Source organism: Balaenoptera musculus, chromosome 6, assembly GCF_009873245.2.
Source record: "Balaenoptera musculus isolate JJ_BM4_2016_0621 chromosome 6, mBalMus1.pri.v3, whole genome shotgun sequence".
In the NCBI taxonomy this organism is placed as follows: domain Eukaryota; kingdom Metazoa; phylum Chordata; class Mammalia; order Artiodactyla; family Balaenopteridae; genus Balaenoptera; species Balaenoptera musculus.
The window spans coordinates 38,910,624-38,936,694 of record NC_045790.1 but is presented as its reverse complement, the minus strand read 5'-3'; the positions used below and the strand labels follow the sequence as shown (position 1 = coordinate 38,936,694).

Sequence of the window (26,071 nt, the reverse complement as noted above, 5' to 3'; positions counted from 1 at the left end):
TTGGCACCATTTTTCCAACAGTTTGCTCACTTCATGTCTCCATGTCACATTTTGGTAATTCTCGCAGTATTTCTAAATTTTTGTATTTGTTATGGTGATCTGTGATCAGTGATCTTTGATGTTACTATTGTAATTGTTTGGAGTGGGGTGCCACAAGCACGAACTATATCAACAAATATGTGTATACTGACTGCTTCATCAACCAGCCATTGCCCCAACTCTCTCCCTCTCCTGGGGTCTACCATTCCCTGAAGCACAACAGTATTGAAATTGGGTCAGTTAATAACCCTACAATGGCCTCTAAGTGTTCAAGTAAAAGGAAGGGTTGCATCTCTCACTTTAAATCAAAAGATAGAAATGACTAAGCTTATTGAGAAAGGCATGTCAAAAGCCGAGACAGGCTGAAAGCTAAGCCTCTTGCTCCAAACAGTAAGCCAAGTTGTGAATGCAAAGGAAAAGTTCTTGAAGGAAATTAAAAGTGCTACTCCAGTGAACACAGGAATGATAAGAAAGTGCGATAGGCTTATTAGTGATATGGAGAAAGTTTTAGTGGTGTGGCTAGAAGATTAAACAAGCCACATTCCCTTAAGCCAAGCCTAATCCAGAGCAAGGCCTTGACTCTTCAATTCAAGGCTAAGAGAGGTGAGGAAGCTGCAGAAGAAGAGTTTGAAGCCAGCAGAGTTTGGTTCATGAGGTTTAAGGGAAGAAACCATCTCCAGAACATGAAAGTGCAAGGTGAAGCAGCAAGTGCTGCTGTAGAAGCCGCAGCAAATTATACAGAAGATCCAGCTAAGATTGTTAATGAAGGTGGCTGCACTAAACAACATCTTGTAGACAAAACAGCCTTATATTGGAATAAGATGCTATCTAGGACTTTGATAGCTAGCAAAGAGAAGTCAATGCCTGGCTTCAAAGCTTCAAAGGACAGACTGACTCTATTGTTAGAGCCTAATGCAGCTGGCGACTTTCAATTGAAGGCAGTGTTCACTTACCATCCTGAAAATCCTAGGGCCTTTAAGAATGAGGTTGAATCTGAATTCTGACTGTCCTCTATAAAGAACAACAAAGCCTGGATGACAGCATACATGTTGACAGCATGGTTTACTGAATATTTTAAGCCTACTCTTGAGAGACCTACTGCTCAGAAAAAAAGATTCCTTTCAAAATATTACTGCCCATTGACAATGTACCCAGTCACCCAAGAGCTCTGATGGAACTGTATGATGAGATCAATGAGATTAATGTTGTTTTCATGCCTGCTAACACAACAGCCATTCTGCAGCCCATGGATCAGAGTCATTTTGACTTCATGAAGAAATACACTTCATAAGGCTGTAGCCGCCATAGATAGTGATTCCTCTGATGGATTGGGGCAGAGTCATTGAAAAGCAAAGGATTTACCATTCTAGATACCATTAAGAACATTTGTGATTCATGGCGAGAGGTCAAAATAACAACATTAATATGAGTTTCGAAGAAGTATATTCCAACGCTCATGGGTGACTTTGAAGGGTTTAAGACTTCAGTGAAGGAAGTAACTGCAGATGTGGTAGAAATAGCAAGAGACCTAGAAGTAGAAGTGGAGTCTAATTCATTGTGACTGAATTGCTGCAATCTCACGATAAAGCTTTAACGAATGAGGAGTTTCTTCGTATGGATGAGCAAAGAAAGTGGTTTCTTGAGATGGAGACTACTCATAAAGATGCTGTGTAGATTATTGAAATGACAACAGAGGATTTAGGATATTATATAAACTTAGTTGATAAAGCAGTGGCAGGGCTTGAGAAGACTGACTCCAATTTTGAAAGAACTGCTGTGGATAAAATGTTATCAAACAGCACTGAATGCTAGAGAGAAAGCACTCGTGAATGGAAGAGTCAAATCTATGCGGCAAAGTTTTTGTTGTCTTATTTTAAGAAATTACCACGGCCACCTCAACCTTCAGTAGCCACCACCCTGATCAGTCTGCAGCCATCCACAATGAGGCAAGACCCTCTACCAGCAAAAAGAATATGACCTGCTGAAAGCTCAGATGATGGTTAGCATTGTTTGTAATAACATATGTTTAAATTAAGATATACACATCATTTTTTAGATATGATTCTATTGCACACTCATAGATTACAATATAGTGTAAAACATAACTTTTAAATGCATTGGGAAACAAAAAAGTAATTTGGTGACTCACTTTATTGCGATACTTGCTTTTATGTGGTGGTCTGGAACTGAAACTGCAATATCTTTGAAGTGTGCCTGTATATAGTTACTTTATGGTTTTCTAAAATCTTCCAGTAATTATCAGCACACTTGCTGAAGGATGCTTAATAATATATCCAGTAGAATAGCTGGTAGGAAACTGACCGGAAAGAGCTATATAATCTATGGGTTGTCCAAACCCTTGGGACACATCTCTGTGGCATCTTTAATTATAGGTAACCATTTTATACAAAGACAGTTTATTTCTATTCTTAAACAATAACAAAAATGCCCTGGCTTGTTTTCATAATGGACTTCCATCTTTTTCTTCAAGTATATAATCCCAGAATTCTAGAGACTAAAGGGACCATAGATTTCATGTAAAGGGATCATAGATCTTATATAGACCAGTGGTTCTCAGACATTTGGATTACACAGACCATTAAAATTTTTAAACAATAGCAACAATCATTGAGGTGGAAGAAAACAAGACTGGACAGCTTTTCATGGAATCAAACACATTAAAAAGAGATGAATGAATAAAGAAAATGTGGTGTATGGACATTATGCTAAGTGAAATAAGCCAGTTACCAAAAAGCAAATATGGCATGATCCCACTTACATGAGGTATCTAAAATAGTCAAATTCATAGAATCAAAGAGTGGCATGGTGGTTGCCAGGGGCTGTGGGAAGGGAGAATTAGGGAGTTACTAATCAATGGGGCATAAAGTTTCAGTCAGTAAGATGAATAAGCTATAGAGCTCTGCCTTATAACTTTATACCTATAGTCAACAATAATGTACACTTAAAAATTTATGGAGGGAGTAGGTCTAATGTTGTGTTTTTATCACAATAAAATAAAATTTAAAAGAAAATACCATGATTATAACCTATTTGAAAAAGTTAACACCAAACACTAATACTAATGATGATACAACCAGAGAATAGAGGATGATCTGGTAAATACATTTCCACTTCCAAAAAATTCCACCATATAGTTGATTGCGGTTTCTATTGTTCATGAGGTGACCTTGAACATGCTCTCCAAGGTCCTGCAGGATCTGGCCCCTGCATTGTCTCTCACTCACCTTGCTTTTTGCCCTCCAGCCTTCTTGACTTTGTTTTGGTTCCTCTAAAGTAGGAGTTTACAAAGTGAGGCAAAGAAAGACAAAGGGGGTCCCAAGATAATATTACATTGAGATAATAGAGAATTATAATAGAGAAAGAATTATGATTTATTTTAATATTCATGTACAAAATTATAAAAGTAGACTTCACTGCTATTTTCAATAAGAATTACTTGCTTGTTACTTTTGTCAGAAGGTGAACCATCACAGAGAATGGAGGAGCTCGCTGGGAAAGAGTGGGTGCTTGAAAACTTGGATTGCTAAATGGGTTCACCCTTGCTATTCTGTCACCTTTCAGAGTATTTTAAAGCACTGCAGTTCATGTAACACAGGCTTTCTTTTAAAAATAGTTTTACTCTTTTACTAAGGTTAAACTGAAGTGGCTTTTAAAAACAATGCTTTATAGAATAGAGTGTTTATAATCCTTTGGAAATAAGATGAGCCACAACTATAAAAATCTCTAATGTCCAAAGTTTTGCTGGTTAACAATGGTAAAATTCTTGGAAGAATTGTTGTACTTAAAGACAAATTCTGAAGTTTTCCTTTTCAAAAAATGAGCTTATCTTTTCTGTCATATGGTTCTTTTCAATTTCAAACCTACTAGTTATTTTTTTGGAACTAAAATTGCCTAATCTATTTGAGGTAACCGTGATACTTTAACAAATGAAAGAGCTAATGATACTTTCTTTTAAAGAAACTCTTTTTATGGATAGAGCTTTTTGGAAGACAAATATGTGGAAGTGTTTCTTTCTGTCATTATGATATACAGGCTGAAAGTTGTGTGATTGCATCACCTATAAATGTTCTCATCTCTGCACACTTCATGTCCATGGAAACAAGGTTTTCTAATCTCTTAGAATTTTTTAATAAAGAATTCTGTGGATTTCAGATTCCTTTGTTAAAAACTGAAAAACACCCTGATTAGTTTGCCCAGCACTGATGCCAAAAAATTGTAATTTGCTGGGCAATTTTTAATAAAAACTTTTGCTTACTTGGTTAATGTGTTGAAAAACCGAAGTCATAATTTGGTAAGTTTAGCTAACCATGCAATTTTCTTATTTAGATTTGCTCTTTTGTGCATTATTACATTTTAAAGCTATAATAACCATTAAAATTAGTCATCAAAATAAACTGGCCATAGAACAAAGACTTTTAATTACTATATTACAAAAGCATTAAGCCAAGATTTTCAAAAGTAAAGGTGCATAATCTAGTCACATCACTTGATTAACAGTGCTTAATTAAATTACAAATTAGCAGTGCTAAGGTGGAAAGGTTTCTGTACCATTCATGTTAATATTTAAACACTTATATTTTTGTTATTTTTGTATTATACACAAAATATAAAAACAATAGTGTGTGTATACTATTTATGAATAAATAACAAACAAATATTGTAGTGTAGTCGAATTTTTTAATCCGATTATACATGATCAAAATAAAATGTGGAGACCACTGCTCTCTTGAGCTGTGTTTCTGTCCCGCTTCACGATGGTGTTCGTGATTTGCCAGTTGCCTGATAAACTCTCTGTCTCCTCTGTTAATCTCTCATTGTCATTACTTACCTCCTGCTTATCCATATCTCAGTTTAAATGACACTTTCTTAGAGAAGCCTTATCTGATCTCTTTCAGAAGTTAATTATTTTACACTCCTGCGGCTCTTTCTACGTTATTGTCACAGTACTTAAACACAATATGTAATTTTGTATGGATTTCCGTGATTATTTGTTTAATGTTTCCACACTCCAGCCCCACCAACAAAAAACAAAACAAAACAACAAAACTAGGCTCTCGGCTACAGGAAGGTAGAGTCCATGCGTTCCTGGTACCTAGCAGTCTCTGACATATTGTAGATGTTCAATGACCATTCTAGTCAGGTGTGAATGAATGAGTTGTCCTTAAAAACGTTATTATGAATTCAAACTTTATTACCAATTCAAGGACTGGTGTTTGGGAATCATGAGTTGGATTAACCGTTTCCTTTTTACAGATACTACAGAAGAGATGAAATTATTATTCCTGTTATATGAAATTATTATGACTATTAAACAGTTCTGAGGCAGGAGATTAGGTCTCCTCATTCCCAACCCAGTTATTAGTACTCTCATGTTATATCAGTTTAATTACCACATGGATTTCTTGGGATCTCTTTTCTGCCTCCAAGTCAGTGATCAACATCTCCATTACAAAAATTATGTTTCATCTAGGGTTTTGTGGGTCATGAAGCTTATACAATTCTGGGGACCCTTTTCAAGCAAAATAAAATAAAATTATAAATACAATATTACTTGGCCATAAAAAAGAATGAAATAATGCCATTTGCAGCAACATGGATAGACCTAGAGATTGTCATATTGAGTGAAGTAAGTCAGACAGAGAAAGACAAGTACCATATGATATCGCTTATATGTGGAATCTAAAAATAATGGTGCAAATGAACTTATTTACAAAACAGAAATAGAGTCACAGATGTCAAAAGCAAACTTATGGTTACCGGGGGGAATTGTGGGGAGGGAGGGATAAATTGGGAGAATGGAATTGAGATATACACACTACTATATATAAAATAGATAACTAATAAGGACATATTGTATAACACAGGGAACTCTACTCAATACTCTGTAATGACCTATATGGGAAAAGAATCTAAAAAAGAGTGGATATATGTATATGTATAACTGATTCACTTTACTGTACACCTGAAGCTAACACAACATTGTAAATCAACTATACTCCAATAAAAATTATTTTAAAAAATTGGAAACAAAACTCAGTTGGTTCAATAGGTTGTTGAATATGCTGGATGTAACTGCTACACCAAGAGGGCTAGAAATAAGTTAACTGATTACAAAGAAGTGACTGAGAATCAGATACTATCCTTCTGAAATAAAAATCTGCAACTCAGCCTGCCTCTAGCTAGATCCCAGTAACGATTGAGGCCATACTGAAGCTGCCTGAATTGATAGGAAGGGACCTGTCACAGAGCATAAATTGGAGAGGAAAGAAACAGTGATCTTAACTAACTTTGGTTAAAATAACTTATTTTGCTTTGTAAAATTTTCGAGATATATTATCACATGAATACATTGTTAGAGACCCTCCCAGGCCCCTGGAAGGAGACAATAGAAAAAAAGAACCTTTAAAATTAAGCTCCATTAGTTTTATAATAAACACTCCTCTGCTTATATGTTTTTTATAATAGCTCTTGAAGCTTGCTCTCCCTGGCCTGCTCCTTTTGTTCTTACTCTCTCTTGTGTCTGCTCAGAAAATTGAATTTATCAAACTGCCAGGTTCCTAACACCATCTTACCAGCTGGTCCACTATTTTTCCCACCCTCCTACTGATTTATTTATTTTGGTTTCTCTCCTTTGGGATTTTTGTTCACTTTTAGAGAGAGGAAAAATAGGTCTTCAACTCTGAACATTTAAAAGCTTCTCTGGAGAGCCTTTTCACCTCTGAGTCAAGTTCAAAACATTTATGGCTCTTACAGCATAAAATGGCACACTAGGGTATTATTCCTAGAGCTCAAATGCTACATATATGTATATTTAAGGTGTAACATTGATCTTTTAAAGAGTGTATATTCCCTTTCACAGGGAAGGAAGTTAGAAGTTAGAAACAGTTCAAAGACAAGCCTGATTGTCCTACAGTCAGCAGGTGTCCCTCTAATTCTATAATGTTCTTCAGATTCCTGCCCGGATACACTTATACAACCTATTTCTCTACACACTTCTGTGTCTTGCATCTCTACCTATTGCATTTGGCTCATTTTCCATGAACTCTTGGCTCATTTCTTCCCCTATATTCATTTCAGTGAAATAGAGAGAGAACAATGGCTTTGGGAGTAAATATGCGTTCAGTATTTATTAATTCCTCCTTTTATGAAATACTGCATTTGTTATACCCAGCTCTATGACTTTGACTGTAAACTCTATACACACAAGAGCTACATCCTTTCCTATTTATATTCTTCATACTGTCTAGCACAAAGACTTAGACATATGAGGCTAATTAAATACATTTATGGAAATTTGGACTGCTGATCAATTATGTTGATTACTTATTAGAATCTGAAAGGATAGAATTCCAGTACTAAAAAGAGGAATTTAAAAAAAGTTTTATTGGAGTATAGTTGATTAAGAAGCGATAATTAAGGCTACTGATATTATTATTGTTATCGTTAAAGATTTGTTTTTTACCTGGTAAATCTCCTCTTGGAATGCATGTCCATCATTCAACTTTTAATGATCAAACATCCATATTTTATCAATTGGAGGTTTAACTGCTAAAGTATATCCTTATATATGCATTGCATTCCATTTTTTTAAAAAAATCCCACAATTTATTTCTGGCAAGGTGGGTAAATTTCATAAAACGTAGGAGCCTACCACAGAGGGTTTTCTTTGTGAAGTCTTGTCATCTTGTTTGCAAACTCTGATAGCTTTCAAGGGCAGGGAATAATTGAAATTACAACTCTACTCAAAATCCAAGGAAATGGACAGATATATGTCACCTAATTTAGAAAATAAATTGAGACTTCTAGCTCATTATGGCAGAGTAATATCACCCAAATATCCCCCTTCTGCTCCCAAGTTTCCACAAAAAAATGAAGAAAATAAAGGCAAAAATGAATATAAGTGCTAGATGCTAGCAAAGCGTGCCTGGTTTAGATTAGAAATTCTAAGGAAATGCTTTAAGACATAATTGAAATGAAACTGTTTTAATGAAGAAAGACAATCCAGAGAACTGGTAATACAAACACATATAAAAATTCCATCACCAACCTCTCAAGTTCAAGCACTAAATTTCTTTCCTTCATATACACTCTTTCGGAGAGCATTTTCTATTTACGATGTTTTGAGCTAAGAGTCTGTACGAATAAGAGCAGGTGACCTTGCGAAAGTTACCAGAGGAATTAATTAAAAGACTTTTTACAACATCCTGACAAGGTTGATGTTGTATTCTCATTTTAGAAGTGAAAAAAAAAAATGAGGCTTAGAGTTTACCCAACATTGTACTTGAAGTTAATGGTGAAACTTTCACTTGAATCCAGGTTCACTTGACCCCAAGGTACTTGTCTTAACCACGGGTAACTGATTCTTCAGAGACAGAGCTAGCAGTGTCTTATACTCTGAGACTGTTCAGGTACTCACCAATAATAGATTCATATGCATTATGAACTAATGTTGACAGTTTTAAAAATTTTTAACAGAAGAATAAGACTCCAAAACTAACAAACAAAAACCTTTTTTTTTGTTTGTTTGTTTTGGTATAACTCAAGAAGGATGCTGCCATGTGAAAACTAATCACTAAAAAAAAAAAAATGAGCCTTTGTTGAGTAGGGTTATTTTTCCCTTCTCCAGCCATAAAAAGTCACTGAATTATATGTGAAGTAATCAGAACATTAACCCAACAATTTCACAAAGAGCTTACGGACTAGTAATTGACAAAAAAAAAAAGGTTTCTAAGCTAAAGTAAAAATAAAGGTATAGTGTTTGATGTGCCATTTGGAGCTGGCCAAATGAAATCATAAAAAATGTTTTGAACTAGAAAATCAGAAGTTAATTCAATATCTCAGTCTCCAGATGCTTCACTAGGTTTTGGTTCAGCTCCTGGAGGGTGACTTTTCTCACGTTTTTAGGGGTGTAAATAAAGGCTGTGCACAGTCTCAAGTCAGTGGATTTGGCAGAGAAAGAATGGCCTGAGAATAATTCATGTGAAGTGACTTGACAATAGTTTATGGCATCCTGATTCTCTTGACGCGTGTGCGTGCACACACACACACACACACACACACACACACTGGTGCTAAGAGTTCCAGTAAGAACAACCTTGAGCTGCTTTTGTAGGGATAGAAAGAGAAAAAGAATAAATTATGTTTCCAATCACAGGTAATTCCTTAATGTGAGAGTTCTTAATATACTGTCACACACAGATTCTAGAAAAATACATTATTCTATTTATTTATTCAGTATTCATTCACTTTTCATTGTTTCAGTTTCACATTGCTTTGTGCAGTTTAAAAAGGATCCACTTTGGGTAGAAAACGTGAAGGATGAGAGAAATATCCTATTTCTCAGCCCAGTTGTTCCTCAGTGGGCATGATAGATTTACAGTCACCATCGTTGGCACTGCACCTCAAATCACCCTCTTTCCAATCACTTCTTTCTTCCCATGCTGCCCCAGGCATCTTGGTCTGGAATCTGCCTCCTGCCCTCCAGGCTTTTGAGACTGTCAATCGTTTTGTTCTATTAGGTATCTGTCTTGTTTTATTTCTTAGTTTTGGATGTTTTCCAGGAGAGTTTAGAATCTCAATGAATGGATAAGGGGGATAAAAAAATGAGTTTAGTCATAGGGTCAAATATCCCCCAAATAATATGAGTTTCATACTGCCTGATGACATTGGTTGGGATGATTGTTTATGTTCTTATGCTAACAAAATATAACTTTATCCTTCCTACTTTTAATTTATTACAAAAGTTCACATCTACTATTCTAAGGTGGAGTCAGCCTGGATTATGGAAAATCCCCCTCTTCATTTTCAAGCTTCATACATAGGTACCCTCATCCCCACTCAAATCCCCCAGAAATACAGAAAAAGGAGAGAGCAAGCAAGTCTTTTTTATTCCATATATATGGTCATTTGATTTCTGATTTTCTGTCTTATGAACTGTTCTTTAGGAACAGTTACTATTCAAGAAATGTTCTACACAGTGTTAAGGAGGAATTGATTCCATATGTGTTTGAAAGCTCATATCATTACATGGGGAGGGTTGCTTTATTATTTAACATTAAACAATAATGATACATTTTCTTCTGATTTTCTGAAATGTTATCACTACAGTACAACTTCATATTTGTACAGAACTTTGTACTAACACAAGCTTTCTTGTAGAAATACTTTATTATGCAATTGAGTATAACTCCAACTCATGTATAATGATTTCTTTTTGCCAGCTCAGTTTTCTAGTTATTATTGATTGCCCACATTTTGTACATATTGCTCATAACAAAGAATGCTTGGTCAGATAATTATTGTGCTAGATGCTGGTAAATGAGGCAATACAATTAGCTACAAAGAAAGTTAGTGTACTGTCCCACCTCAATTTATCACAAACTCCATTGGATTCCCTATGGAAACATAAAGGGTCAGACTCAGCAGGTGTAAGAATAATTCTAACACGGTAATTGCTTTTCCATTAGTTGTCATCACTGTAGAAATGTGGTTAAGAATTAAGTGCACTCTTCATCAAAATGATTAGACTATTAACTGTACAATCTCTTTTTGGAGCTTGTTTTTATGATTATCTGATAATTCAACTCTTTTTCTATTTCTGGGGACATTTAATTTAAGAGCCTTATCCCATCTCTACAAACTGAGCAAAGTAAAGAAATTCCAACCCTTGATTTAATTAATTAAAAAGAAAAAGCTTTTTTTTTTTTTTTTGCATTCCAGATGCATTACGGAATAATGAATTTCTCCACAAAAATAAAGGATGTGTTCCAGTAATCACTATATTTTTAATTTTCATAAATGCTGTAGTGTGAATCATATCATTTTTCTTGTCATAACAGTCAATGATCTTAAAAAATAATTGAATATTAAAAATATCTGAATGCAGTATTCCCAGGACACACTCTATTTTAAAAGCAGATAATATTTAAAAAGCCTATCTGGTTTGGAATTTTATTTTAATTATCAGTTTCTTCTTAATAAACAATTTATTAGATTACATTTAGTTCCTCTATTCAGGCATAATAGTATTTAAATCTTTCTCTCCTTTTTTAAAAAAAGTTTTTAATTTATTTATTTTTGGCTGCGTAAGGTCTTTGTTGTTGCATGCGGGCTTTCTCTAGTTGCGGCGAGCAGGGGCTACTCTTCGCTGCGGTGCGCGGGCTTTTCATTGCGGTGGCTTCTCTTGCTGTAGAGCACAGGCTCTAGGAACCGGGCTTCAATAGTTGTGGCACACGGGCTCAGTAGTTGTGGCTCACGGGCTTAGTTGCTCCACAGCATGTGGGATCTTCCTGGACCAGGGCTCGAACCCATGTCCCCTGCATTGGCAGGAGGGTTCTTAACCACTGCGCCACCAGTGAAGCCCTTTCTCTCCTTTTTTAAATGTTATTTCATCATTGGGATGAGTTCCACTTAAAAGAAAATCTATTTTATCTGTATAAATTGAAAACAATTTTACATTGGTTTATCTGTGCACATAATCAAAATGGAATTATATTCTATGAGTTTCAGTGCCTCTAGTATTGAATGGCTAAGCTCAAATTCTGTTGCTGTGTTTGATAAGATTGCACATTTGCTTTTGGTGTCTTCTATCTAATGATGATTTAAAACAAAGCTTATTAAATCATGGTTCCCACCCGTTCAATGGCTCGCATTGAAGAGAAATACTATGTGTATCTCCTTAATGTACTACATCTATAAGAGTGCTTTTTCTCTATTTCTTTTTTCTTTTCTTTTTCTTTTTTTTTTTTTGGTGTGTGTAGGATTATTTCTGCTTTGTGGGATATTAAATGTAAGCCCTTGATTTATGTTTCCTGTGTTGAGAAAGTTCTCAGGCTTTTAGAATCTCACTGAGCACAGGCTTAAATAGTAAAATAATAATATAGTTCTACATTCTTTAGAAAACTCTATTTTTAGATAAAAGGGAATCACACATGTTCTATACTGCTATCACAGAATGTGGTTAACCTTTCATGAACCAAGAGTCTTGAATCTGAGAGGGTAGGATAATAGGAGCAGTTATATATTTAGTACTCCTCATTCCTTTTAGCCTTCTCTCGGTCCACCTTTTTATTTTAATCTGCCAATAGAAAAATGGGCATGGTAGGGAAAAGAATATTAAGCTCTCTAGTTTGGCTATTGTAATACTAAGTGGGTGGCAGAATAAATCAGAAAATTTATCCCCTATTCTACTTTTCTTATTTAAACTGCTATTGTCTCAAAATTTAGCCTAAAACTCTTTAGCTGAGAATGTGTAGCATGAACCTCTGCATTCTAAAGACTGCTACAACCAGTGTAGGCACTATCACTACTTATCTCCAAACAATATTTAGATTAGACCGGAGATTCACTGAGAAAACCTGCTTTGGAAGACACTTACAGGAATAAGAGGTTGTAAATTTTCCCCTCCTTCCAGGTAGGGGAGGGGAAGGCTCCTTTCTCTCCCCATCAACTAAAGCTGAGTGAAGGGATCCCAAGAGAATCACTCCCAAAACTTGGGCTGCCTACAAGAAGGAGGGAAGGCATCCTATTTCTGGACTGGATGCTTGTTGAGCTGCAAATCTTAGTTCCTTATGCTGCCACTGGAGATAAATGCAAAAGAGTTCTAAATAAATGCAAAATCCCAGAAATGTGAGTTTTAAGCCAACCAAGAAGTTAGTGGCTATCTCCTGCCTGCATAATTTTGAAGATAGAAGATTGGCTGGAGTCATCTTATTATAGCCAGATATGGCAAGAAAACTCAGCAAGGGCTAAGTACTATCAGAGCCTTGGCAGTCTTAAAAGCAACTCACCCAAGAGGGCTGGCCAATGAGGTGAAGGGCTTAGCAAAAAGATGCTAGGTTTTCCTGCCATCTCTTGTTTGCCGGACAAGAGATGGAAGAGGGTGTATGTGATTGGGCAGGGGATACATCAAAGAGTCTAGGAAGAGGACAGTGTGAAGATCCCTGCAGGGGAGCAGGGAAGGACGATGTCCCAAACACAAAAATGGACTTTGAAAAAGAAAGTCAACTTTTCGACGGTGCCCATGATGAAGGGCAACAGAGCCACATTAAACAAACAAACAAACAAACTAGACACATAAAGCATTTGCCTTTCTTCCTCCAAGACCTTCTTCCAATGCTCCCAATTCCAGATGGTCAGAAGCATAAGAACGGTGGGGGAAGGAGTAGAAAACTTAATTAAATAGAAAATAAAATCAAGATGATGCCTCCCTCTCCCACAGGCAAGTCTACAAGCCATCATCAGGCCTGAGCAGATCAAGAGCTGAAGTTGAACCTTTGACTTGGAGTGCCCTGATGTAGTAACAGAGTGGATGGAGGTCTGACCAAGATGCTCTCCAGAGGTAGATAAGCTAGATACTACAGAGTGTGTTTTCAGGCACTGGTAGGAGAAAAATAAAACTGTTTTATGATCATCTCCTACTCTATATTCAGTCCAATTGCAAATCAGTTCCTCATTTTGGCATAAATTGTTTTATCCTCTCATCTATTCCCTTGTCTTTTGGTAACAGTCCTGGTTTTCATTTTAGGATTCTCTCTGCTAAGAATTCATGTTTTGGGGAAAATAAACACCTTCCCTGACTCTGAAAATGAGGCATATGGCTCAGGCCAAAATACTTCAGCATAAGCTCATCTCCTGGACACATTCTTAGTTGAAAATGGGCAGCAACCAAACCTCTGGGGCTTGGGCTGCAGGGGCAGGTTTCAGTGCTGACATGGCAGCTGCAGGGACCTTGGAGGTGCCGCCAGGCTGTGCCTTCTGAATTCCTCTGCCCCAGCGATGGCCTCAGCACCTTGGACTCTTCCTTCTGGCCCTGCACCCAATGTACTATCCAGTCCATTGGACTTGTACTCATGTTTCTTCTCTGACCTTCAGATCCATGGAAGGTGAGACTTCATTCCCATTTCTGAGGCAAGGGCTGCCTGATAGACTGGAGAAGATAATTACAGAAATGTTTTCTTTTAGATAATCTCAGAGCACCATCAGCTCAACAGTTGCAGAGCTACTATAATCGAGTCTTCAGGAATTGCTTGATTTTTCAAGGATGAAAATGCTGAAGATGCAAACGTTTATCTTTTTACAGTCAAGGTGATAAGGATCTAGAAGAGATAACAGGAAGTAGGCATGGCTCCAAGTGTGATTAAATGTAAGGAGAGCTTTGGGAAGATCCCCATCACTAGCCAGAATGTTCAGTACTTTTTGGATATTTCTGCATAAGTTGTATTTTACTTTGGATGTTACTCAATTCCCTATTCTTAATTGTATAGTAGCAACAGCAAAATAAGTTCATATCTTTGAAATGGAAGCTTTAATGCAAATTGCAAAATAGATAACGTTATTAAAGATGGCTATGAAACTGCTAGAATCTGTGTGGTTTGTATTATGTTGCCTCTTCTGAAACAAACTTGAACCAAGCATAAAATCACCAGAACAGCCAATACAAGTGGTTTATATATCACCCATCTCTCTCACATGGGGTTTGAACTTTTCAAGAATGCATGGGAGCAATCATGAAACTCCTTACTGACAAAGGTAGTTTACCCCTCTTTTCAAGTTCATGTCACATTAAGTAATTAGATATTGTATTTAATTACATTCCAGCCTCCTGTGGTGATATTTGGAGTAGCACCCTGGCTGATTTAGGTTATAGACTGCCCATATATATTGTACAATATTTCAAGGAGAACTTAAGCTATGTCTCCTAGAATGTAATGGGACAGTTATATTCATCTATATAAGACTTCACAGCATACAACACAGTTGCCTGGAAGCATGCCAACATCAACCATCAAGCTCATGATAGGTGTCTGCCAAGAAGATCACCAAAGCACATAAAGACATTCTGCAGTGGCTACAGACTCTAGGACTCCTAGAAAAACCAAATGTGGTTTTGCATTAAGTTTGGAAGAAGTGGTGTTGATTCTTGGTACTGAACATTTTATAGCTCATTGTCATAATTAACTATTCTGTGTAGAATGAATAGAATGTAAAATCTACATATGCTTTAAACCCCCAAAAGATGAAGTTGTACCTATTTTACACTTATACTTTTGGAGTTAATGTAATTTATTTTTCTACAGTAGTAGTTTTGGTTAATTTTTTTGTCTCATTTGTGGTAAACTCCAGAGGCATGAAAATCTTTGAATTTCTACAGGAAACTGCAGTTTATTTTATACTTTTCATTGAGAAACATTTTCTCAATAATACTGATTAACTATGTAGCCACCTTTTTGTTATTTAGAGATCTTCCATGTTTTATTTAGTGATGACAACTGTTCTGAGATAGTCTCTCTTGACCAGTGAATGACTATAAACAAAACAGAAAACAGTTGCCTCCTAAGGGTAACTCCACTCACTTTTCACCATCTTCTTGCAGTGTCTTAGCTCTACCATTGATACAGTGTTTCAAAATTTCTTGCAGAAAATTGTTACAGGCAGTTCTGTACAGATATTTAAATTTTTTCTCTGAATGTGCTTGTGATCAATGTCAGAGGAAATTTTTATATTTGTTATAAAACATAAGCAGCAGCTACGAATTGAGGACAAAGTTGTAGTTCCCAAACTAACTGCTTTCAGAATTACCTGGGGGGGATTTTGAGAAACAGAGCTTTCCTGTCTTGCCCAGACATACTGAATCAGAATACCTCAGGCTGGAGCCTAGAAATCTCAAAAAAAGAAAAATAAACAAAAAAACCTTTCCCAGTTTAGGGAGCCATTGTTTTAAAGTGAATGGTGTTACCAAATTTGCCAGTGACAGAGAGATCTGTAGGTGTATGTCTTTAACTGTTAAAAGGTCAAACTTCTAGACTCTGGGAGAAACAGAGTATCAGGCCCTATGTAATTAAGAAATAAAGCAGCAAATTAGAAATGAAACAAAATGACTACAGAATAGTCAAATTAATTGAAAGATTTGGGCCATAAATGCACAAATCTTCTAAAAAAAGATATATTTGTATAATATCCAGATATTTTCATCAAGAGGAAGTCAAAATTGGTCACCACAATAATAATTCTTTGCATTCTTACAGTGATTTTTTGTTTTTTTATATATACTTTGATGCATAGTATCTCTTTTGTCTTCAAAACAGTGAGACAGGCACAAGGAAGGTTCTGGTGTCCTCGTTTTCTGAGAGTTCTTCCCAAGATTGCAGAGAATTGGAACCAAGGCCCAGAAATCCCTGTGTGCTGATCAATCAATCAGCCACTTTGAGAGGCAGAACTTAGGAGACTGTATTATCAGTCATCTCATATTTTTTTAGGGTGACAGGGAAGTATTATAATGTGTTTATTGTAAATGCTTCATAAAGCTTTGCAACTTAAAGGGGAGCTTATATATCTAGAAACCTATTACTTAAGATAACATTGCTACATAAATTTGTAGGCTGGAAGGGATGTTAAAGTGCATCTACTCTAGTTTTCTCATTTTGTAGATGAAGACCCTAAGGCTCAAAGATTTGTGTGGTTTGCCTAGTGATTCAAAATTAATCTGACCAATTTTTGGAAAAAGGACATCTTTCCTAACCTATGTTCCATATTATGGATTTGTTAACAAGAGTAAAATACATTGGTGAGTGATTTATGTTAGTTCAATTTGCTAATAATGTTAACTTTAAATTTCACTTTTCCTGTAATATAAAATATTTTGTAATACTTTAAAACAAAGTAATCTCTTTATTTTCAACATAAGTTAGTATAAAACTGAGATACAGTTGATAATTTTACTCATAAGGGATTTCACCCCCACACAAATTAAAAGTTTTCCCTCTTTATTTGAGCACTAATAATGGTGTTTTCAAAGGAGCAGCAAAAGTGAAATATTTTCTTTTAATTTCTTTTTAAAGTTTAACCATTTTTACTTTGCTATTATGGAAATGGCCAGAAAATTACAAAAAACAATATTTTGAGGGCGTATTCTCCTGGTTGATTTTAAATCATTGTGCTACTTGAAAAGTTTAATGTTTAAATAACTCCACAAGTTATTACATTCATCAATATCTGATTCATGCATTGTGGATACAAACATATTTAAGGATAAGAAATGGATTCTATGTGCTTTTTTATAACCTGAGAAGTTAATGAACGTGGCAACATTTTAAAGGATGAGGTAGCAGAAATATTCTGTTTTATAATCAAAATGCTATCTTCATACTTAAAGGTCATTATTTTCCAGCACAGTGAAATTCTTACCTGAAGATGTTAAAATGGACATATATCATAATAGTTTCTCAAATATTTTCAGTGACAATAATCTGAAAACATGGGGAAAAAATTGTCACCACTGACTCAGGTGCAACAGCACTGGATAAAATGTTTGTTATGGTCTGATGGGAAACAAGTTTCTTCTGTCTCATCAGGAATTTTCTGTCAGTGAGTGTCGCGCCCTCCACTGTTGTGAAGAAAGAAGTGTATAGTTCTTGAAACTGTAATTAAGATGAGTGGCATTTTGGGGATGAACTTAACACCACTGAAGGTAAAGAAGAAGGATGGAGCAAAGCTGTGTCTTTATTGACCTTCTGTTACCCCTGAATCAGCTCAGCTCTAAAGGTTTGTCTCTTTTTGCTTCTACTTATTAAAGCCAATTAATTCCCTTTACTTTTGAAGCCACTTTGAACTGGGTTTTCTGTTGCTTGTAAATGAATGTCTCTTAACTGATAGATCATGCTAAAATCTAAAATTGTACCTTATGCTGCTGACATTGATGCTGCGTTTTTCTATGGGTTTATATCCAATGATGTAAACGTTGTAAAGCCTGAGGCTATATAAGTGTATCCACTTATGAATCAAACAAATAAATAAACTCTAGGTATGAAAACAGCCTCAAAAGGATTATTATAAAATTCCCCTAGGAGTATCATGAGGAATAAATATTAATGCCTTTTAATTGTTTTATAGTTTAAACTATTGACAGGCAGCATTGTGACCAGTTTTAAAGATGAGAGTAAATATTACTCAAAAGAATAAATTCATATCCATATCTACTCCACAGTAATTTTCTAAAAATTGCATTTGTCTTCTAGCTACTTTCTCAGGGAATGAATCTTTTACTTGAGAGTATAATACTATAGTATGAAAGATTTGCCAAACTTTATTTCTTTGAGAAAGCTTGGCTACTCATATATGACTTTTATAGGATAGTTGGAAAAAGTTAAGAGAGATGGACAGTCTAAGTCACTGGCACAAAGCCATCTTTTTTGAGGTCGTTTACATCTGTCTGTCTTTTAGAAATCAAGACATTTGTCTGGGTAACGGTTTCTATGGGGAATTTTTGGGCCAGGATGTAGCTTAGAACACTGAGTCTTTCTGAGACTTCAAGTCCACCTCACCACCTGGCTGATCGCCACTCTTTCTCTGAAATGTGAATGCTTTATATGTCATGAACTTTGGTTCTACTCTCAGGACGTGACAGTAAGTAATACAAGCCATCCATGAAAAACAGATCCTTATTTTATTTTTTCTCACTTCTCTTGATGTTATAGGTAGTGACATGACTCCTACAAGCTTCTAATAAGTATTTGTGAGTTCTTCCAGGTTTCTTCTTCCTTTCTCAACTCTATCTTCAGCCCGCAATCCCCCTCAGCTACTCTCTGGCAGTGACTCATCCTGTTCTGGTCCATTCTCTGAGTTTAAGCTGTGCCTACGCTAGAGTTTTGGCACATTTTACTACACCTGGAGAACTGACGATGGTAGTGGGGCTTTTAAAATAGTTCTTTATATGAGTTATTGAGCAGAACTCTGAGAGGTATGGGCATAGGGGAACACTTCCTAATGGAAGAAAGAACTAAAATGCATAAGTTTGATTTAAGGTCAATAAATGAAATCCTGCCAATGAAGTAACTGAGAATAGAATAATATCACTTTCTCAAATATCCTCTGATCATGAATCATGAATTTATTTTTGAACTCTAGGATAAAGGACTATAAAAAGAGAACAAGAACATCAAATGTCCTATATTTGTATTTTTCTTGGGGAAAAAATTGTGTAATAGCATTGATGCCTATGGCTTCTACTCTGAAAGGGAACTATGCTAGACCTTTGCCTCATGGTTATAAGAACGTTTGGGTTTTATAAATGGAGGTCATTAGCCCCCTTAATATTGACATAAGCTAACGTTGGACTTTGGCAGTCTTGGTGCATACATTACCAGGCAGTGGTGGCATTTCTGGTAGACACCAGCGGGGGTGTTTGGGGGCAATGAAAACCTAAACTCTGACTTAATACAGGTACACAGAAGAAATGGGAGAAAGGATAGAGTTCATTTTGTGCTTATGAGGGTCATGTTTTTGCAAACACATGAAACAATCCCTAGGGATTCTGCAGAGGGTAAAGTGAAATAATGTTTATAGATAATACATGTGGAATACCTAATATGTATAAGGCACAAGGATAACAATTAACATTATAATAATCCCATATGATAGAGCTGGCTGGGATTAGAAGCAAGGCAGTATGACTCTATATTTTTTAGACTTGTGCTTGTTAAAACTACTAGAATTTCTGTACTTTGTGGGAGTATTACTGTGATACTAGTTTTTCCCTCAAGGCAAAGGTGGATTTTGAAATTCAGGTTTATTTAATGGGTGCACAGTACAAGTGTGGGGAATTAAAAGGAATGAACATACCTTTAGCCTGTGGGCAAGATATTACCTCTAACTTATTTCATCTGGTGATATTATTGTAGCTCCATCACAGTGATCAGAGTGTAACTTCCTTCCCTTTAGGTTGAAGGGTACATTTCTTCATTTATTAATTCAAAACAGTTGTTTTAAATGCCTGCCTACCATATGCCAGACATTGTAGTGAGCACAAGGATGCAGTGACAAACAAAAAAAGGGTAGAAGCTCTTCTGGAAAAATTACTTTCTAGCATGTAACTAGGAGCTAAAGAGTTGTGAACAGTGGCTAATTGATTGATTAGCAGTTTCAAAGAGGAGTGTGTTGAGGTGCTAAATATTCTGTGACTCGCAGCTAAAGAACTACCAGAGGGTGCCTTAAAAGCTAATTAACATATACTGCAGGATCTGATGAACCTCTGTCTCCTTTCTATTTATCTCTCTGTTTTTGTGTGTCTATTGTCTTATCTTCCTGTACATGTCCTTCATACTGCTTTCCTCTTCCACTTCTTTTCTCTTAAAATTTAGTCAAATATGGTGTAGCTAAATTAAGTATCCTTACTATTTTTCTTTTTCCTATTGGCCCAGAAGGCTGAGATAGAGATTTTTTTTTAAATTTTAATTTCAACTCCAGAGTAACATGTCAGTCCTTCTGGGGAGAAGAGATCTCATCTTCAGCGGAGGGGATACTGCCAAATGGCTATGCATCCAGGAGGCAGTTGGAATGGGAAAGGAAGCAGGGACACTGGTGATGCCACAAAGCCAATGAGGGTACCCTTATCATAAGAGGAAGAGACAGCTGTTTTTGTTAACATCTTTATTAGAGTATAATTGCTTTACAATGCTGTGTTAGTTTCTGCTGTACAACAGAGTGAATCAGCTGTATGTATACATATATCCCCATACCCACTCCATCTTGAGTCTCCCTCCCACCCTCCCTATCCCACCCCTCTAGGCATTTTTCACAGAACTAGAACAAAAAATTTCAGATTTTGTATGGAAACACAAAAGACCCTGAATAAAGCAATCTTGAGAAAGAAAAACGGAGCTGGAAGAATCAGGCTCCCGGACTTCAGACTATACTACAAAGCTACAGTAATCAAGACAGTATGGTACTGGCACAAAAACAGAAATATACCTCAATTCAACAGGATAGAAAGCCCAGAGATAAACCCACGCATATATGGTCACCTTATCTTTGACAAAGGAGGCAAGAATATACAATGGAGAAAAGACAGCCTCTTCAATAAGTGGTGCTGGGAGAGCTAGACAGCTACATGTAAACGCATGAAATTAGAACAATTCCTAACACCCTACACAAAAATAAACTCATAATGGATTAAAGACCTAAATGTAAGGCCAGACACTATAAAACTCTTAGAGAAAATCATAGGAGGAACACTCTTTGACATAATTCACAGCAAGATCCTTTTTGACCCACCTCCTAGAGAAATAGAAATAAAAACAAAAATAAACAAATGGGACCTAATAAAACTTAAAACCTTCTGCACAGCAAAGGAAATCATAAACAAGATGAAAAGAAGAGACAGTTTTAAACATATGTCCGTTCCAAAGTGAACTGAAGCCAAATTTCCACATTATCCAGCAGTGAGAAAATTCCTAACTCATTCTACTTCATTCCTCTTTTCCTTTTTATTTTCCTCTGAAGATAAAGAGGAAAGACCAATTATAAGCTCCTCTCCCAACTGGGAGAAAAGGGAAAGTTTCAACTTTAAACCAATGTTAAAGTTTTGAGTATTACATGGGGCAGCACATTTTAATGACAAAATTAAGACTAAATAGTGTGACTTTAAATGATTTGAGAACATTTTATATTGTCTAAAAGTGATCAGAAATGTAGGGAATTAACTTCATCATAGGGCAGGGGATGAGCTAGCCCAGAAGACCAAATGAAAGGGACAAGAAGACAAACATAATTTTGCTTCCTGAAAAGTTTGCTTTAGGATTTTACTTCATGCATTAAAACAGTTACATTTGCACATATATGAGAATACCTGCAGGGTATATACTGGGAGTAGATTTGGTAGTTTATAAGTTATGTACATGTTTCATTTTTATATTAACTTTTAATATAATGCTAATTGTTTCTAATCAATATAGCCTTAACATTTCTTTCGGCTTGAATAAACTTGAGACAGGCTTCTTCCTGCCTCTTGGCCCCTGACCTCCCTCTTTCCCCCTCATCCCAGCCGGATGGCCTAAACACAGTGGTCATTCCCCTCCCTTATTTTAGAGCATTTATTTAAGAAAACTTACAACTCTAAATCCTTTCTCTGCCTCTTTGAGATGCAACTCTTTTAAAAATCCTCTTGCCAGTTTACAACCCAGGAGTGTGTTTCTCAAAGACCTGAGAGCTGTCCCTTTGGAAAGTAATCATCAAAGAAGAGACAGCACTGTCTTACAGTCTCTGTGGTGCACCCTGAACCGAGTTTTAAGACTACCTCTGTCATGGAAACAGGAGAAAGTTCACTTTTCCTTTGGAAGAAGTCAGTTAGCAAGCACAGATGGCCCAGGATTCCCTTCATCACAGCTATGAAGAACTCTCCCACCATTTGTTTCCATGGAACTGTGTTAAATCTGAGCTCAGGCCTCTCTCCCCTACTGCAATAGCCTTGAATAAAGTCTTTCTTGTCTGTATAACCAGGATTCACTGGTCATTTAGAGTTCTGAAATTCTCTTGGGCAAATGTTGTCTGGTCCATACACTCTAGAGTAGGGCCTGCACAGGATAGCCCATTGAGCTAGATCCAGCCCTGTCTTTTTTTATGATCTGGGAACTAAGGAAGGTTTTTATGTTTGAAAGACTTGTAAAAGACAAAACCAAAGCCAAGAACAATATGCAGAGACCACATGTGGCCAAGCAAGCCTAAAATATTTACTATCCATCCCTTTATAGGAAAAATGGGCTTACCTCTTCCCTGAAGCTAAGGAAAACACTTATTTTTGTGCCTGGTCAGCTTACACAGTCTGCTGTCTGCCTGTAAGAATTTAGAAACCCAGAGAGTTTTTATCTCTCAAATGGTTTCAGACTCCTTTAGTCCAGGCTGTCAGGGCTTTTGCCAATTCAACATTTTCATAAATGCTGTGGATTTTTTTTTATATCAGTGATAAAAGTGCTGGGTGCATCAGACTTCCATGGAACTACACTGTTAACCATTCTAGAGTCTTCTTTGGCTGAGAGTAGCTCTGAGGTGCTCAATTAATCCTTTCAGAGTTTTTATAAGTGGGCTTTCCAGTGATACTCTTGGTTATGTCTTTTCCCTGAGGCCATGCTTTACAGGCACTATCCCCACTCACTTTTCCATATTTGGTCTCTTTCCTGAAGCCGATTTTGTGAGAAATAGTTCTATCTTCCATCCCTGAAACTTCTGGCCTGACTGTACTCTCTTCAAATTCTGTTTGCAAACTGGACAGTTTCTTTCTGAGCATAATTCTTTTAGTACCTTATCAAATGCATCTAGTAACAGCACACATTTTCAGAATCTCCTTAAAATTACCCCTTTCCACCCTTACAAGATCATTAGGTAGATTTTATCCTTTCCACATTATCACAGGCCATGGTTTTAACTAAACGTTTTCCCACTCATACAGGTCACCATTTTTATAGCTGCTTTAACTGTTTCCACAGTGCTTTCCACATGGTCCCAGGTCCATTGTCACACATTTTAGAATTTTATTACCACAGGACCTCATTTCTAGGTAGCAATTTCTGAGTGTATTAACTATTGCCATAACAATGCTGACTAATAAACTACCTGAAATTTAGTAGCTTGAAACAACATTGACGTATTTTTGGTGCAGAATCTATGAGTGAGCTAAGACTGACAGATTTTGGCTGAGTTTTTCCACTGGACTAGGCTGGGTTTAGTTCAGTAGGTTCTCCAGCACATATTCTTTTAATGGATAGTAGAAACATAAAAGTGAAAGCTCAACTGCACAAGCACATATCAAGTCTCTAATTGTATCATTTCCAATCACCTTTGGTCTAAGGAATTCCCATGGATAAGCCCAAAAATCAAGGGGCAGAGAAACACACTCTGTCTCTAGAACAATAAAGTTATGATTAAAGGTGTGAATATAGGGAAGAGTAAAAGATTGGGACCCATAATTCATTCTCCTACTGAAGGTAATTTATACAGAGTGCAAATAATGCAAACCCATTCCAACATTCATAGGTGGTTCTGAATAATGAATAGGAACATCCAGAAGAGAAGTGGAAATCAATGTAGGTGGTTCTGAATAACGAATAGGAACATCCAGAAGAGAAGTGGAAATCAATGTCATATTAAAAAATAAATAAATACACACATCAGAACTGAAAATAGAAAAGGCATAACTGTGTATTTCTGAAGTACTTATCCTATCATACAATTAAACAAATTAAACATTCAATTCAATTAAAAAAGAACAATAAAATATACTCAAGGAAAGTCAAAATAGGAAATAATAAAGATAAAAGTATAAATGAACGCACTAGAAGATATAAAAGGGAACATATTATAAACATGTCCTTGAGCTTATTTTAGAAAAACATAATAAAATAGAAAAATCCTGACAGATCAAATTAAGAAAAAAAGAGAGAAAAATGTAATAAGTAAAAATCAGAAGTAAAAAAAGAGTAGATATGTGCATATTTAAAAATTTTTTGACTTTATTAAAATTTTATTTTAGTAATTTATTATATAATTATAATATAAATTAGATTTCAAAAATATAATGTGTTTGCTAAGCTGGTTAATTAATCCTCCTCTAATAAATATTAAGTCTTCAAATATGAGGAAAAAGTGTGAAATGTCATGAAAATTTGGCCCTCAAAAAATTCTTTTGGAACCCTCAGAATGGGAGAAAATATTTGCAAATGGATCAACGGACAAAGGATTAATCTCCAAAATATATAAACAGCTCATGCAGCTCAATATTAAAAAAACAAACAACCCAATCAAAAAATGGGCAGAAGCCCTAAATAGACATTTCTCCAAAGAAGACACACAGATGGCCAGTAGGCACATGAAAAGCTGCTCAACATCACTCATTATTAGAGAAATGAAAATCAAAACTACAAAGAGGTATCACCTCACACTGGTTAGAATGGGCATCATCAGAAAATCTACAAACAACAAATGCTGGAGAGGGTGTGGAGAAAAGGGAACCCTCTTGCATTGTTGGTGAGAATGTAAATTGATACAGCCACTATAGAGAACAGTATGGAGGTTCCTTAAAAAACTAAAAATAGAATTACCATATGACCCAGCCATCCCACTACTGGGCATATACCCAGAGAAAACCATAATTCAAAAAGACACATACACCCCAATGTTCCTTGCAGCACTATTTACGATAGCCAGGTCATGGAAGCAACCTAAATGCCCATCGACAGATGAATGGATAAAGAAGATGTGGTACATATATACAATGGAATATTACTCAGCCATACAAAGGAACGAAATTGGGTCATTTGTAGAGATGTGGATGGACCTAGAGACTGTCATAGGGAGTGAAATAAGTCAGAAAGAGAAAAACAAATATTGTATATTAACGCATATATGTGGAATCTAGAAAAATGGTACAGATGAACTGGTTTGCAAGGCAAAAAACTGGTTTGCAAGGCAGATGTAGAGAACAAACGTATGGACACAAAGGTGGGAAAGTGGGGGTGTGGTGGTGGTGGGATGAACTGGGAGATTGGGATTGACATGTATACACTGATGTGTATAAAACAGGTAACTAATAAGAACCTGCTGTGTAAAAAAAATAAATAAAATAAAATTCCAAAAAAAAATTCTTTTGATTGTAGCCATAGTAAAACATCTAACTTTCATTGATGACTGGCCATCAACCTCTGTGCTGTGTGCATTGCTTGATTAACATGTTATATATCTTAAAATATTATAGAAATTTTATAATCCCCCTATGGCAAGTAAGAAAACTAAAGTTGAGAAGACAAAAAATTTACCCAAGGCTGTACAGCTTGACAGGTGCATTCAGGATTTGGATGCAGGTAATTAGACTGAGAGCTTCTGCTTTTAATCACAATGCCATTCCAGATTTTGGTGCACTTTATTTTTTATTTTTTATTTAAAAAAATATTTATTTATTTATTTTTGGCTGCATTGGGTCTTAGTTGTGGTGCGCAGGCTTCTCATTGTGGTGGCTTGTCTTGTTGCGCAGCATGGGCTCTAGGCATGCGGGCTTCAGTAGATGTGGCACATGGGCTCAATAGTGGTGGCTCGCAGGCTCTGGAGTGCAGCCTCAGTAGTTGTGGCGCACGGGCTCAGTTGCTTCATGGCATGTGGGCTCTTCCCGGACCAGGGTTTGAACCCATGTCCCCTGCATTGGAGGTGGATTCTTGACTACTGCACCACCAGGGAAGACCCATCTATTTCT

At 36.2% G+C, this 26,071-nt stretch overlaps 2 pseudogenes; both read left to right on the top strand.

Moving 5' to 3' along the window:
* Window positions 1-293: 293 nt before the first annotated feature.
* On the top strand, window positions 294-2,016 carry LOC118896574 (annotated as a pseudogene).
* An 11,920-nt stretch (window positions 2,017-13,936) lies between these two features.
* On the top strand, window positions 13,937-14,571 carry LOC118896347 (annotated as a pseudogene).
* The last annotated feature ends 11,500 nt before the right edge of the window (window positions 14,572-26,071 follow it).